The sequence below is a fragment of the Perognathus longimembris genome, chromosome 18, assembly GCF_023159225.1.
Source record: "Perognathus longimembris pacificus isolate PPM17 chromosome 18, ASM2315922v1, whole genome shotgun sequence".
Taxonomy (NCBI): Eukaryota; Metazoa; Chordata; class Mammalia; order Rodentia; family Heteromyidae; genus Perognathus; species Perognathus longimembris.
The window spans coordinates 33,930,225-33,947,112 of NC_063178.1; the positions used below are offsets into that span (position 1 = coordinate 33,930,225).

Below are 16,888 nucleotides of genomic sequence, written 5' to 3' on the forward strand. Positions count from 1 at the left end.
CCTAACCTAGCCCACTGCTCATATTCACAAGAAAGGAATACACATTAGGTTGTTTTAGGAATGTGCGCTTCTCCTACCCCAAACTGACAATGCACTACAAATTATATCACACATTTTGTTATATGAATTTGTAACAAAGTGCTCATGCTCTCCCATTAAACGAAGTACAGTAATATGCTGTAGACTTAAAATACTTCATGAACCCTGAAGTGATTCTCCATGGAAGGAGCTTCCTTTGCAAAGTGAATCTGGCTAGTCACCTGCACACCAAAATCTCTAAGTATATGAACACATGTCTTATGTTCTTTTCCAATCCAAGATCTCATTGGATCATTTACTTGTTAAGATCTTACATGGGTGCGAACAGTAATTCCAGTTTGTGCAAGTTCTTTTAAGACTTCTGGATATGTAACCCAAGTATTGCTTCCTCCAGAATGACCACCATCCAACCAATACATTGTTTTTATGCTTTTCATGAAAGCATCTGTGTTCTTGTCTTTCTTGGCTTCTTTTAATTCAAAAAGCAACTGATTCAAAACAACACAACCTTTACTGAATCCAATCAGAGTGAAAGATGCACCTTTTAGTGATGGTGTAGAACCACTATCACTCATGGTTGATTCATCAAATCTTTTACAGGTCTTCTCTTTTTCTACCTGGCAACCATTATTAGAAGAATTTGATCTATAGTCAGATGCTTTGGAGTCCTTATTCCAAACATTCGCATTCTTCAACAAACCATTCTGACTTAAGTTAAAAGCATTAACTAACAACATATAAAGGTGCTTAAAAGCTCCAAAGTCAGTATTATGTTCTGGGGCACCAAACATGTTGCTTTTCACAAAGTTGTCATAGCAGCTGGATTTGTGCAAATGCATCCGGGAGCACTTTATCACCAAAATATAACTATTGGGGAACCGATGAGCTAAAATGGTGGCAACGTTTTCTAGACTCCAATTTTCCCACTGATAATTCTCAGGATGATGAGTCATAATTTCATGGTAATTCTGCACATCCCCGGGAAAATAGAGGACTTGATGCCGGGGCTCCTCGGCGGCCAGGTCCACGGGGAGGCCCCGCGGCTCCGGTCCTTCCCCCGCCACCGGCGGCAGCAGCAGCAGGTCGTTGCCGCGCTGCGGGTCAGATCCGACCACCGAAGACAACCGCAGGCACCGCGGGCGGTGTTCCACCGCCGTCGTGGCGCACCCCGCCCCGCCGCTGCCCCCGGGTTCATGGGTTTGGCTTGCCGGCAGAACAAGGTGTTTCCGGTCCCAAACCGGTGCAGCTGGAGCAGCAGCGGCGGGGACCGCAGGAGACCGAAGCCACACAAGGGTGTCCGCAGCCAGAGCGGCTCGGAGAAGGTAGGGGTGGAGGGCGGGACTCGGGCCGCAGCCCAAAAGCCCGCGGAAATGGCCAGGGCGGGAGCCGGCGCCTGGGGACTGCCGAACCACGGACCAACGTCCTCGCGCCACTTATGTCATTTTTTAAAGGTTAGTTTCAGATGGATTTTTGTACAATATGAAATGTGGGTCTCAGTTCATTCATAAGCTGGTATTGATTTTCTCACAGTTCTCACTGACTCACATATTTAAACACTGCTATGTTATGTATGTGTTCACTAGCTTGGATATATTAAATTTTTTTCAGTTGGTTCATTTCCCGTGTTTATAACTCACTTTGCAGAGTGTTGATTGTGGTAGTATATAAGTATTTTTACCTTTAAACAGGCCTTTTTTTTTTTCCACCTGGTGTGCTGGGTCTTAAAAGCCCTTTTAGCTAGGCTAGAAGGAAAGAGAAGTTAAAGTTAGGAAGGACAGTTACAAATACAAGACATCTGTGCAGTTATTGGCAGGTTGATAGATGCTTTAATGTTATGTTTAAACATGAGTCTTTAATACATCCTCTAGTGTCTACTCATCTTTGGTTTAAAAACAATTTAGGATGTGCATTTTTGCAATTAAGTAAAGTGCTTTTTACATTCTATTGTGTTAAGTGCAGAACTGTGACTGACTTTGGAAATTTTTATTTGCTTATAATGAGGCTAGTTAGGAGAATCAGTTAAAATTTATTTTAATCCAGTACTTCCTCTGGGGAAGAGAAGGGAGCGCTTTATGAAGTTATATGTTTGACAATTAGAATTGATTTGTTTTGTTTTGTTTGGTCAGTCTTGGGCCTGGGTGGCCTGGGTGCTGTCCCTGAGCTCTTCAGCTCAAAGCTAGCACTCTACCACTTGAGGCACAGTGCTACTTTTGTTTTTTTGGTGATAAATTGGAGATAGAAGTTTCATGGAGGGCTGGGAATATGGCCTAGTGGCAAGAGCGCTTGCTTCCTACACATGAAGCTCTCAGTTCGATTCCCCAGCACCACATATATGGAAAACAGCCAGAAGGGGCTCAGGTGGCAGAGTGCTGGCCTTGAGGGGGAAGAAGCCAGGGATGGTGCTCAGGCCCTGAGTCCAAGGCCCAGGACTGGCCAAAAAAAAAAAAAAAAAAAGATTGAGAAGTTTCATGGACTTTCCTGCCTGTGCTGACTTTGAAATGCAATCCTTAGATCTCAGCCTCCACAGCAGCGAGGACAACAGGCGTGAGCCACCAGTGCCCAGCTTTCCTTCTTCTTTGAAAAGCATATACATAGTGATTTAGAGCAACTTAAGCATGGATTCAAATATGTACTTCCATCTAATACCTATTTGACTCCATTCCTTCCAGCTGTAAAAGAGGCATAACATACAGCGTTGGTACAAGGATCACCAGGTTAATATCTACAAAGCAGTTAAGACAGTGTGGGATACCGTAACTGCTATGTTGGTTGTTTTTTTTTTTTTTTCTCAAATTTTTATTATCAAACTGACGTACAGAGAGGTTACAGTATCATACGTTGGGCATTGGATACATTTCTTGTACTGTTTGTTGCCTTGTCCCTCATGCCCCCCTCCCTCCCCCCCTTTCACTACCCCCCCAGGTGTTCAGTTCACTAACACCAAACAGTTTTGCAAGTATTGCTTTTGTAGTTATTTCTCTTTTTTTACCCTGTGTCTCTCGAATTTGGTATTCCCTTTGAATTCCCTACTTCCAATACCAGTAAACACGGTTTCCAATATACTCAGATAAGATTACAGAGATAGTGTAGGTACAAACATAGGAAGGTGATACAAAACATCATCAATAATAGAAACTACACATACACATAGGACGTTGAAAGTAGTTACAACTGTGATATATCACTTGTTTCCATAACATGGAGTTCATTTCACTTAGCATCATCTTATTTGTTTCTAAGTGTATAGCTATTGGGCCTTGTGATGCTCTGCTATGGCTTGCCTAAACCTGTACTAATTATTCCCAATAAGGGAGGCCATAGAGTCCATGTTTCTTTGGGTCTGGCTCACTTCACTTAGTATAACTTTTTCCAAGTCCTTCCATTTCCTTACAAATGGAACAATATCATTCTTTCTGATAGAGGCATAAAATTCCATTGTGTAAATGTACCACATTTTCCTGATCCATTCATCTATGGAGGGGCATCTAGGTTGGTTCCAGCTTCTCGCTATGACAAATTGTGCTGCGATGAACATTGTTGTGCTGGTGGCATTACTGTGATTTTGTTTGTGGGCTTTTGGGTAGATACCCAACAGTGGGGCTGCTGGGTCATAGGGGAGTTCTATATTGAGCCTTCTGAGGAATCTCCATACTGCTTGCCAGAGTGGCTGAACCAGTTTACATTCCCACCAACAATGAAGTAGGGTTCCCTTTTGGCCACATCCCCTCCAACAATTGTTATTATTCGTTTTCTTGATATATGACATTCTTGCTGGGGTGAGATGGAATCTCAATGTTGTTTTGATTTGCATTTCCTTTATGGCCAGTGATGTAGAGCATTTTTTCATATGTCTATTGGCCATTCTCATTTCCTCATCAGAGAAGTTTCTTTGCAAGTCTTTAGCCCACTTGATGAGGGGGCTATTGGTTCTTTGCAGTTTTGTTTTGGAAGAAGGTAATTTTTTTAGTTCTGCATATATTTTAGAGATGAGGCCTTTGTCTGTTGAATGTCCGGTAAAGATCTTCTCCCAGTCTGTGGGATTTCTGTTTATCTTGAGAGCTATGTCCTTTGCCGTGCAGAAGCTCTGGAGTTTGATGCAGTCCCATTTGTCCAACCTTTCTTTGATTTGTAGCCTTTCAGGGTCTTTGTTAAGGAAGTTCTGTCCTGTGCCAAGGAGCCCAAGTGTTTCTCCTACTCCTTCCTTTAGTGTCTTCAGGGTGCCTGTTTTGATTTCAAGGTCTTTAATCCATTTGGAATTGATTTTGGTGCAGGGTGATATATAAGGATCTAGTTTTAGTTTGTTGCATGTGTTGAGCCAGTTTTGCCAGCACCACTTGTTAAAGAGGCTATCTTTCTTCCATACTATTGTTTTAGCTCCTTTATCAAAGATTAAGTAGGCATAGTTCTGTGGGTTTAATTCTGGGTCTTCAATTCTGTTCCATTGGTCTTCAGGCCTGTTCCGGTGCCAATACCAAGCTGTTTTTATTACTATAGCTTTATAATACAGCTTGAAGTTGGGTATTGTAATTCCTCCAGCACTGTTCTTTCTGCTTAGGAGTGTTTTTGCTATTCTAGGTCTTTTATTGTTCCATATGAATTTCTGGATTGCTTCCTCTATTTCATTAAAGAATGGTGTTGGGATATTAATGGGTATTGCATTGAATTTGTAGATAGCCTTTGGCAATATTGCCATTTTGATTATATTAATCCTCCCAATCCAGGAGCATGGGAGGTTTTTCCATTTTCTTAGTTCTGACTTAATTTCATTTTTCAAGCTTTTTTTTTTTTTTTTTTTTTTTTGGCCAGTCCTGGGCCTTGGACTCAGGGCCTGAGCACTGTCCCTGGCTTCTTCCCGCTCAAGGCTAGCACTCCGCCACTTGAGCCACAGCGCCGCTTCTGGCCGTTTTCTATATATGTGGTGCTGGGGAATCGAACCTAGGGCCTCGTGTATCCGAGGCAGGCACTCTTGCCACTAGGCTATATCCCCAGCCCCTCATTTTTCAAGCTTTTAAAGTTCTCTTCAAAGAGGTCTTTCACTTCTTTGGTTAAGGTTATTCCTAGGTATTTTATGTTTTTGGGGGCTATTGCAAAAGGAGTTGCTTTCCTGATTTCAGCCTCGGTCTTCGGGTTGTTAGCATAGAGAAAGGCCGTTGATTTTTGAAGGTTTATTTTATATCCTGCAACTTTGCCAAAGTTTTGGATCAGCTCTAGTAGCTTGGGGGTAGAGTCTATGGGATTCTTTAGGTATAGGATCATGTCATCTGCGAAGAGAGAAAGTTTAACTTCATCTTTTCCTATTTGGATCCCCTTTATATTCTCTTCTTGCTTAATTGCTCTGGCTAGGAATTCTAGTACTATGTTGAAGAGCAGGGGAGAGAGTGGACATCCCTGCCTTGTTCCTGATTTTAAAGGGAATGGCTTTAGTTTTTCACCATTTAGAGTTATGCTTGCTGTTGGTTTGTCATAAACTGCCTTGATTATATTCAGGAATGTTCCCTGGAATCCCAGTTTTTCCAGGGCTTTTAGCATAAATGGGTGCTGGATTTTATCGAACGCTTTTTCCGCATCCAGCGATAAAACCATGTGGTTCTTTACCTTGCTCCGGTTGATGTGGTGGATTACATTAATTGACTTGCGTATATTAAACCAGCTTTGCATCCCTGGGATGAATCCAGTTTGATCGTGGTGTATGATTTTTTTGATGACCTGTTGAAGTCGATTGGCCAGAATTTTGTTGAGAATTTTTGCATCTATGTTCATCAGGGAGATTGGTCTGTAGTCCTCTTTCCGTGATGAGTCTCTGCCTGGTTTTGGGATGAGGGTTATACTGGCTTCATAAAATGAGTCTGGCAGTGAACGTTCTCTTTCAATTTCATTGAAGAGTTTGAGAAATATTGGAGTGAGTTCTGTTTTGAAGGCCTTGTAGAATTCTGCGGTGAATCCATCTGGACCTGGGCTTTTCTTGGATGGGAGATCATTTATTGCTGTTTCTATTTCAATACTGGATATGGGTCTGTTTAGAAGGTTTAAGTCTTCATAGTTGAGTTTGGGGGTATCAATTTTTTCTAGGAAATCATCCATTTCTTCCAAGTTCTCGAATTTGTTGGCATAAAGGTTTGCAAAATAGTCCCTTATTATTTTCTGAATTTCGGTTATTTCTGTGGTGATGCTACCTGTTTCATCTCTTATCTTGTTTATTTGAGTGTGCTGCCTTCGTTCTTTGGTCAGGTTTGCCAGGGGTCTGTCTATCTTGTTGATTTTTTCAAAGAACCAACTCTTTGTTTTGTTGATTCTTTCGATGGTTTTTTTCGTCTCTAATTGATTTAATTCTGATTTGATTTTAATTATTTGCTTCTGTCTATTGACTTGGGGTTTTGCTTGCTGTTCTCTCTCCAGAAAATTAAGGTGCTTCCTTAAATTACTGAGTTGCTGTTTCTCCAGTTTGTTGATGTATGTACTCAGAGATATAAATTTTCCTCTGAGTACTGCCTTTGCTGTGTCCCAAAGGAGCTGGTACTTTGTGCCCTCAACTTGGTTGAAGTCCATAAACATTTGAATTTCTGTTTTAATTTCTTCAATGACCCACTGATGGTTCAGCAGTGTGTTCTTTAGTCTCCATGAATTGTGGGATTTTCTGTGGTGGCTGAATGAGTTGAGCTCTAATTTTATTCCATTGTGGTCTGAAAGAATGCAGGGAATGATTTTGATACTTCTGAATTTGTACAGATTTTCTTTGTGCCCTAAGATGTGATCTATTTTGGAGAATGTTCCGTGTGCTGCCGAAAAGAATGTGTATTCTGTCCTTGCTGGGTGGAATATTCTGTAGATGTCGATTAAGTCTAGTTGGTCAATGCAATTGTTTAGTTCTGTGGTTTCTTTGTTCAGTTTTTGGCGTGTTGATCTGTCCAGAGGTGATAGTGGAGTGTTAAAGTCCCCCACTATCATTGTGTTTGGGTCTATGAATGTTTTTAGAGCCAGTAGTGTTTGTTTGATGAAGTTGGGTGCTCCTGCATTTGGCGTGTAGATATTTAGGATGGTTATTTCTTCCTGTTGGAGAGATCCTTTTACTAGTATGTAGTAACCTTCTTTGTCTCTTCTTACCTTTTTTAATTTGAAGTCAATTTTGTCTGATACTAGGATTGCAACTCCAGCCTGCTTATGGGGGCCATTTGCTTGATAGATTTGTTTCCAGCCTTTCACTTTTAGAAGATGTTTACTTTTGCTGGATAGATGAGTCTCTTGGAGGCAGCAGAAAGATGGATCTTGATTTTTGATCCAAGTTATGAGCCTATGTCGTTTGATTGGAGAATTAAGTCCATTAATGTTGACAGTTAGGATTGAGAGGTGATCGTTTGTTCCTTTCATTATCACTGTCTTGTTTAAAGCTGTGTCTTCCCATTTCTTGATCTAGTGTTTGCTAATTAGGGTTCATTTCTCTGTCTGTGTTGGGATCTTGATTATTTTCCCTGTATAGTACATCTTTAAGGATTTTGTGTAAAGCTGGTTTGGTAGAGATATATTGTTTCAGTTTTTCCTTATTGTGGAAGACTTTTATTTGACCTTCGGCTATGAAGGAGAGTTTGGCGGGGTACAGAATTCTTGGTTGGTAGTTATTTTTATTTAGGGTTTGGTATACTTCATTCCAGGCTCTCCTTGCTTTCATGGTCTCTGCTGAGAAGTCTGGGGTAATTCTGATTGCTTTTCCTTTATATGTGATTGTTTTCTTTGCCCTAACAGCTTTGAGTATTTTTTCCTTGCACTCTGCTGAAGCTGTTTTGATGACAATGTGTCGGTGGGAAGTCCTATTCTGGTCTGGTCGATTTGGGGTTTTAAATGCTTCTTGTATCTGTATAGGCCTTTCCTTCTGGATGTTTGGGAAGTTCTCAGCTAATATTCTGTTAAATAGGTTGCCTATCCCATTAACCTCTTTCTCCAAGTTTTCCTCAATACCGATTATCCTTAAATTGGACTTCCTGATTGTGTCTTGAATCTCCTGTAGCGATCTGTTTTGTTGCTTGGACTGGATTTGTATTGATTTTTTATCTTTCTCCATAGAATCTAAGGAATCTTCAGCTCCTGAGATTCGATCCTCTGCTTCAGTTAGTCGGGACTGTAGGCTAGCTACTTGATTTCGAATCTCTTTTCCTTCTGACTGGTCTTTCCTGATGATTTCCATGTCATGTCTTAGGTCCTGTATGGACTTCTTTACTTCATTAACTTCATTAATTTGGTTTTGAGTGTTGTCTCTCAAATCTTTAAGTTGGGTAGCTATCTTTTCATTTGACTCTTGAAGCTCACTTATCTTTCTATTTGTGGATGCCATGAAATTCTCCATTAATTTTTGCCTTGCCTCCTCACGCTCTAACATAATTGACTGAAGAGATTCAAACTTTTCATTTATCATGTTTATCAGTAAACTTTGTAGAGCATTTTGGGGGTTTTCTTCTATGTTTTTGATTGACTGCTCTGCTTCCTGTTTGTTTTGGGTGGGGGATAAGACTTCATTATTTGCCATCTTTCTTGTGTTTCTTCTGCCCATTGGAATTGGGAATGCCAGTCTACCAGCACCTGTGAGCACTGTTTAAGACCCAAAGCAGCCCTTACCAAGCACTGTTGTGTAAATCTTACAATTTCACAATTATATACAGATAACTTGTATACCTGTCTATAAAGTTAGATTTGGTGTTCCTAAAGAATACAATTTCAATATAACATCTGATCCTGGGCCCTGTATTCAGTAGTTACTTATTTACTGTTACAACCTTATACGCAATTCTTGTTTTTATATTAAGTTCTTTTAGGACTGGCTTTCTCTATGAACCCCTTTGATTCACTCGTATTAAGCTGGGATATTCTCTATCCAATAACCAGGAGTCAATGGAACCTGGAGGTCCAGGCAGTAAGTCAGGAGGGTAAGTTGGAGGTAGTAAAGAGAATAGAGTAAAGTGTATTGGGGGGGTGGTGGTGATTTTGGTTTAGTTTCAGTGACGTGGAAATGTGGAGAAGAGTAGAATCAGTAGAAAGAACATTGATAAAATGACAGACACTGGAGAGTTAGCAGAAAAGGGTGTAGGTGTTATTTATAGGAAAGTAGTTTTTAAAGGAAGAGGACGTAACGAGACAAATGAAGTAAAAATACTGGAAGACAGATACACAAAACAGAGAAAAATTATTTAACAAGGAAGCATAAGTAAATAAAAAGGAAAATAACAGAAAAGGGACAACCCAAGCAAATAAACAAACACAAAAAAAACTTGATAAAACAAACCAGTAAAAATGGAAAACAAACAAAAAAAAACAGCCAATGATGTTTCAGGTGTGAAAAAATTAAAAAGAATATTTAAAAGAAAAGTTAAAAAAAAATGTTTGAAAAGAAAAAGAAACCAGTCTCTGCTTTCCCTGCAATGGACTGCAGTCTATTTTCCTGATTGGCTGGTTTGACTTGATTTCAGTTGGCAAGGGGTGGTTCTGTGCTGACCTTCTCCCCTGTTGGAGCAATCGTGGGTCTCTGTGGTTCGCACAGCTTGCAGGCAGGCCTTGGGCGTCCTCTGTCGATGGGGACGTGGGCAGTCACAGGAACTGTGGCTCCTCTGTCTGCTGTGGGGCCGCTGCCTTTGATGCCTGGACTTGACTAGACTGTGAACTCAGCAGAGCGTGGCGCCTCTGGCCTGTTTTGCTCCACTAAGAGTTGCTTGCCTGAGGGAGGCAGCCTCCTTGGCATAGGTAGCTATGGAATGCAGCTCCGTTTTGGGCTGGGAATTAGTTTCCTCTGTGACGGGACCATTTAGCTGTCCCCTGAACTGTTTGTTCCTCCGTCTGTTGTTTCCGTGCCCCTGGTAGCTGCTCGCAGCTTTTGCTTTAAGTTTGGAAGTTCCGGCGGGCAGGGCGGGGCATCTCTGGCTAAGAACCGGACTCGCCTCCCACCAGGGCAGGGGGCGTTCTTCTGGGCGGAGCTGGTTCTCACTGATTCCGCCCCTCCTGCCCTTTTCAAAGATGGCTTTTTTGACCTCGATTTCCCCAGGCCCGCTTCAGTTCCAGTCTGGTCTGACCCTATGCCAGTGGCAAAGATGGCGCTTTGCTCTGGCGGTGGGGACAGGGATGCCTTCCAGAAGCTGGACTGTGGGCACAAGCGAGAATAATTTTTTTTTTGTGGGGTACTCACGCTGTCTCTGCGATGTCAGGTCCTCCGTGCTTGGCTGCCATCTGGAGTATTTCTTGCTTTAGCTGCGTGGAGTGCGGGGGGGCTGTGCCCGGCACTGTGCTGGAGCCGGCGCTGGCGCCGCGGCGGGACGCCGCCCGGAGCTCAAAACTGTGTTTTCAGACCAGCAAAGTCGATTTTTCCTTCCTGTTCAGAATCCCTGTACTGTTAGAACTTACTTTGGCTGTCTTTCTCGGAGAAATAGTTTCTATGAGGTGAGAAAACTACGATATCGGAGGGAGCTCTGCAGGGCTCAGCCGCTCCTCCGCCGTCTTCCCACAATCCTGTGTTGGTTGGTTTTGAAGTAATAGCTGCCAAACCAGGTGTGATGGTCGACCCTAGCCCTCAGGAAGCTGAGACAGAAAGATCGAGTTCAAGGACAGCCTAGGGTCCATAATGATTCTTTGTTGTTTTCTTCCCCTCCGTCATGGGGCTTGAACTTTGGGCCTAAGTGCTGTCCCTGATCTCTTTAGCTCAAGGCTAGTGCTCTTTTACTTGAGCCCCCTTGCCACTTCGGGTTTTCTGATAGTTAATTGGAGATAAGAGTCTCACAGACTTTCCTGGCAAGGCTGGCTTTGAACTGCGATCCTCAGATCTCAGCCACCTGAGTAGCTAGGATTACAGGCATGAGCCATCAACACCCAGCTTTTTTTTTTTTTTAAAGGAATTGGCAAAAATTCTCTTCTCATGTTCAAGTAAACAGTTTGCTATTTGATACATGCTAGTCATGAGCTTTGGCTATGAAATTTCCCTTGCTTCCTCTCTTTCTGGCCAGTGTCCCAGGGAAAGTTGGATAGAGGCAGCCTCAGGTCAACAAAATAGAACTGAAATACCAAAGCTTAATAGCAGTTGTTTTTTGCAATACTACTAGAATACATATTCTAATATTTTATAACAAAGCTATTGGGGAAAACTTGGTAAGTTTCCAGTAGTTTTTTTTTTTCCATTCCTCTTTTGTAATATTGGTGTTTGAACCCAATTGACTCACACATGTTAGGCAAGTGCTCGAAGTTACACCCCTGCCCCTGCTCATGCTCTAGGAACCATAGTCTTAATCTTATTCTTGTTAAGGGGCTAAGGAATATTACAGAGTTTGAAGGAGGGGATTCCCCATCCCTCCAAGAGTCCACTGTTCAGAGACAGTCTCAAGCAAAAAGATGGATTTATTGGGGAAGCATAAAGTGAACTGACCAGCAATAGATGCAGCACAGACTTGGGAGCTGCCACCGTGACGCCCAGCAATCCTCTAAAGGTAAAAGCATAGCACAGATGTGGGGGCATGATGCAGGGTTACAGCAAACAACAAGTGAAGCTCACATGGCATAGATGTAGGAGGTTGATGCAGGGGGTAGAGCAAATAACAAGCAAGCCATTGACAGAAGAAGAATTTTGGGGTCAGGTTGACCTAACAATCAAGGTGGAGTCAGCTCTATTCCCCCCAACATTTCCTACCATGTTTCCCTAATCACGATGAAGTCAACTCTACAACAATTCTCTTACTAGTGGAGGAGTGTATCCATGGACTCCAGAAAGAGACAAATGAACTAATTATTTATTATACTCAATAAGTAAAAAAAAACTAGAATGTCTTAACAGAAGTGAATGGTTAAGATATTGTGGTTAGTGATTCAGTATTAAAATGCTAACTACACATACACAGTGTGCAGAGCAACATAAAAATATTTCCATTGACTCTGTACTGTGCAAGGAGTCAGAGATGCAGATGAGTAGGACAGTTTGCCCTGCAAGTGTTCTTGCTGGAAGTATCCTGTTGCAGAGATATAGGGGTGAGAAGACCCAATGGGAAGGGGAATGAGGTGACCCTAGAGATGGGCCAGTTAGATGAAAGAGGAAGTAGTTGAGATGGGCTGTACAGTTTATCAGGGCAGCCCAGGGAGGTATTGTTAGTATGTATGAAATGTTTTCACTGTATTTTTCATTATCCCTTTAATTCCTTTCAATAATGTGTGCCAGGTATGTGCACCAAGGAAGTTGTGAATGAACGGAAGCTTCAGTAGCTGAAGGCTGATGGCAGAATGAGCATTCAGTCCCTATCTTTCAAAATCTGCACACTTCACTTTTGTTTCCAGCTAAGGGGGAATTCTACCTACAGACATAGTACTAAGTAGTTTAATCCAAAGAGATAATGAGTTTTTGGAGTAAAAAAATCTGTGAAGTAGCAATCTGTGAAAAATCTGTGAAGTAGCAATAAATGAACTGCAGTATAGCAAGGGACAACTATCTAACACAGTGCTACTTTGCAGATTTTCACCTATTGTGGGGATCTTTGGAACGTAGCTCCCATGGTAGGTGAGAGATCACTATTTACCTATTTAAAAAGAAACCCACAATACAATGAAGTTGCAGTAAGTGAACTGTGATATATATAGCGAGGGACAACTGTGTTAAGTCCATTAGTAAGCTTCTTGCAAACTGTCACTGGGCATTTTGGAGATGACAAAAATGAAATTAGTGGCCAGGCACCAGTGGCTCATGCCTATAATCTTAGCTACCCAGAAGGCTGAGAACAGAGGATCACAGTTTGAAGCCTGTCCAGGCAAGAAAGTCTGTGAGACTCTTTATTTTCAGTTAGCCACCAAAAAGCCAGAAAGTGGAGTTGTGGTAGAGCACAGATTTGAGGGAAAAAAGAGAGAAAAGCTGAGGAGAGTGCCTCGGAGTAGCACATGCTGTTTCGTGCACACATTTTTGCTTGTGCACGCATACATACACACACACACACACATACACACACACAAAGAAATTAGTGTGCTAGCCATGTCTTCTTCTTATTCCCACTATTGGGAACAGTCCTGCACATAGAAGGTGCTCTGTACATTGTTTTGAGAATGAAACTTGTAAAGACTCTTCCCATTACTAATATGTCACTCTTATGTAAGCATACTAATTAATGGGTGGCATTCCAGGTTTTCCTTTTCTGATGCCCTAATGCAACATAATGTTGATAAAAAAAAAACTCTCTAACTTTTGAGCTTTGTTCACTTGGAAAGGCAAAAAACTAGTACAACTAAATCACTTTTGAAAAAGAATAAAATTCCAAGTATCATACTACCCGATTTTTAGATTTAATTTATAGCTTGGGACCCAAGTCAGCAGTTCCAGTATTCACATGCAGAGATAAATCAATGGAGTAGACTCTAGACACAGACTCACACAGGTTTGGCTAACTTTTTCACATATACACAAAAGCAATTTGATGGAAAAATGAGGCATTTTATTATTATTTTTTTTTTGCAGTACTGCAGTTTGAACTCAAAGCCTTGAGCTTATGAGGCAAACCCTCTTCCACTCGAACTGTGCCTCCATGCCAATGTCTTCTTAATAAATTAGGTTAGGACAATCAGATAAGCATAAGCAATGAAACCAAACTTTTACCTAAACTCCACTCCTAATTTTTCTGGGTTACAGAAAAATTATCTAAAAATTTATGATAGATGTAAATGTAAGATGTCAAACTACAAAACTTTTGGAAGAAAACATATAAGGAAAACCTTCTTGACTTAGGAGTAGAAAAGCATTCTTAGACAGGATGCTTATCACATAATCCATAAAAGGAACAAAATAAATAAATTAGACTTTATCAGAATTACAACCTTTTTTCAGGCATGGTGACAATACCAGCTATGTAGGAAGGAAAGATGGACTGATCATGGTTCAAGGTCAGCTCAGGCAAAAATCAGTAAGCCTTGTTTCAAATAGTAGACTGGGTGTAGTAGCACAGACTTGTAATCCCAACTGTGTATGAGGCATAAATAAGAGAATCATAAGTTTGAGGCTGGTGCTGGGAGAAAAACCCTGTCTAAAAAAATCTATTAAAGAAAAAGGGGTGGGTTCCTGGTACAAGTAATGTATCCAATGTACAAGTACTGTACAATGTACAAGTAATGTATCCAATGCCTAACGTATGAAAGTGTAACCTCTCTGTACATCAGTTTGATAATAAAAATTTGAAAAAAAAAACTTGGGAGAAAATATTTGCAAATCTCTTAGCTGATAAATGACTTGAATCCAGTAGACATAAAGGACTATGTGAATTCAATGCTGAAAATCCTGTTAGGAAATAGATAAAAGACTCAAAAGTTGCACGTGGTAGCTTACTCTTACATCCTAGCTACTTGGAAGGTAGAGAGGTTAGAGTTGAGGCCAACCTAAACAAAAAATTGTGGAGACCCATTTCAACCAACAAGCTGATTGGGGCTTGGTGGAACATGCCTGTCATTCCAACTATGTGAGAGGCCTTGGGTAGGAAGGTATGGTCTGATCCTGAATCCAGCCCAGGGAAGAAACGTGAGATTTTAACCATAAAATAACTAAAGCAAAAAAAAAATAGAAGAATAAGACTTGCCAAAAAGAGTGTGTGGGAGAAAGGAACCACAGATGTCAAATAGCATTCCATTAGAGCAGCACAAATACACCAGTCCTGTTAAAAAGAAATTAAAAGAAAACTGATGTCACCACCAAGTGCTGGCAAGAACATAGAAAAACTACATACATTGCTAGTAGGATATAAAATGATACTATGGGAAAGTAATTTTATTACAACTAATGTTTGAATCATAAAAAATATTAAACTACTTTCTAAACTTCTGTGCTGTCAAAAGGTAAAACTCTTCCAATATACATTTGTAATGGATGTATTTTCTAATTCAGATAATGGCTCTAACAGTGCCTTTTGAATCTCATTGATGTACAGAGAACATTTCTACATTTTAAAATCCACTGGGCTGGATTAGTAGCCTAGTGGTAAAGTGATTGTATACTAAATGCAAAGGTCTAGTTCAATCCCTAGTGCTGAATGAAGAAAGGGAGAAGGAAAGAGAGAGAGAGAGGGAGGGAGGGAGGGAGGAAGGGAGGGAGGGAGGGAGGGAAAGAGAGAGAGAGAGAACACCAATAAAGCAGGAAAGGAAGCAGTAGAATACCATCATGCCTTCTGAGAGATGAGTGTGGCCAGTTCAGACCACAGGCTCCTTCTGAAAGATGAGTATGGCCAGTTCAGACCACAGGATCCTGGATCAAATTAAATATTTGGGCATTGCCTTTCTTTGTGAAGGTATTCTCAAAAATGAAGTTGCAGACTTTTATTCAAATCAACATTGGTGCATGAAGATTTGCAAGATTTCAGTGAAAGGGGAAAATATTTTAAACCTTAATTAAGTAAAATATTTCCTCATTAGTAGACCTGTATTACAAAAACCCAACTCTTTCTATAACCTGAATTTTATTAAATGTTTTGTAATGCTCTATTTTGATTTATCATCAAAATACCTGTATAAAATCCTTGATGTTTTGGTCTCTTGGTCCACAAAAGTCTAAAAATATTTATTATCTGATCATTTACAGAAAATGTCAATCCCTAACTTAAAGCACTGATCTTCAAGCAATCAAAATTTTACTTTGAATCCCCTGTAGTTACAGCCCATAAATTTTCATACAATTTAGCTAAAAACATTTTCTAATTTCCATGTCATGTCTTCTTTAAGTTATATTATTTAGAAATTGGTAGAGCTAGCCAGTGAGCAAAAGTGATAGTTAGGTACTGAGTTTGAGTCCTGATCTTGGACCAAAAAAGTATATTAGATAACTTTTTTTTTTTTGGCCAGTCCTGGGCCTTGGACTCAGGGCCCTGGCTTCTTCCCGCTCAAGGCTAGCACTCTGCCACTTGAGCCACAGCGCTGCTTCTGGCCGTTTTCTGTATATGTGGTGCTGGGGAATGGAACCTAGGGCCTCGTGTATCCGAGGCAGGCACTCTTGCCACTAGGCTATATCCTCAGCCCCAAGATAACTTTTAAACATGTAGAAAATTCCTTGTGACCTTTTATTCAGAGTCCTAATTAAGTTCCAAAGTGTCAGTCTAGAAATGTGTTGAAGTTTGCTTTCTATCAGCATGTAGCACATCTTGGCAGCTATGTATTGAACACTTGAAGAAGTGTCTTCTGAGCAGGGGGTATGCAGATCACAATGGTCCTCTAATTTTTTTTTAAGTTTTTATTATAAAACTGATGTACAGTTTCAAAAGTTAGGCATTGGATACATTTTGGTCCTGTAATTTTTTGTACCTACTCTGTAGAGTACCAGTATCAACTAAGATCTAGTAAGTGTCTTGTACTTTTTTTGTATATCTTTCTTAATGGATCCAATACTTTGTTTTTTTCTTTTTTTCTGTGATTATGAGCAGATTAAAGGTAAGAAGTAGCTATGTTGAATTCTGGTTTCAGCAGTCTCTCTACTTCACTATTTTGTACCGTAATCCCTAGCAATTAAATTATGTCCACTTATACATGAGAATTTATATAAGAAGGAATTCTTTTCTTAGCATTGGGTCACTGCTTTTTCCTCTTGAAACCTACCTTGTTTGTAATGGAAGGAATGAGTGTCAACACAGAGCAGTGTACTCTCAGGTCCACCCAGGTGTTTCTGAAGTTGCATAACTGCTGTGAACCAAAGCTTTTGTTTGATGGGTGCAGCCGGCAAGCCTGGGACCATGTGCACACTTTCTACCTGTATGGTTGTTGTGGAAAGACAATAGTCTATAAAAATAGAGACTTGGCTGAGCACCAGTGGCTCAGGCCTGTAATTCTAGCTATTAGACAGGCTGAGATGTGAAGATTGTGGTTCAAAGCCAGTCTGGTTTCC

The 16,888-nt window shown here is 40.8% G+C and overlaps 1 pseudogene; it reads right to left on the reverse strand.

The window, feature by feature from the left end:
* Positions 1-185: 185 nt before the first annotated feature.
* On the reverse strand, positions 186-16,738 carry LOC125366918 (annotated as a pseudogene).
* Between the last annotated feature and the right edge of the window lie 150 nt (positions 16,739-16,888).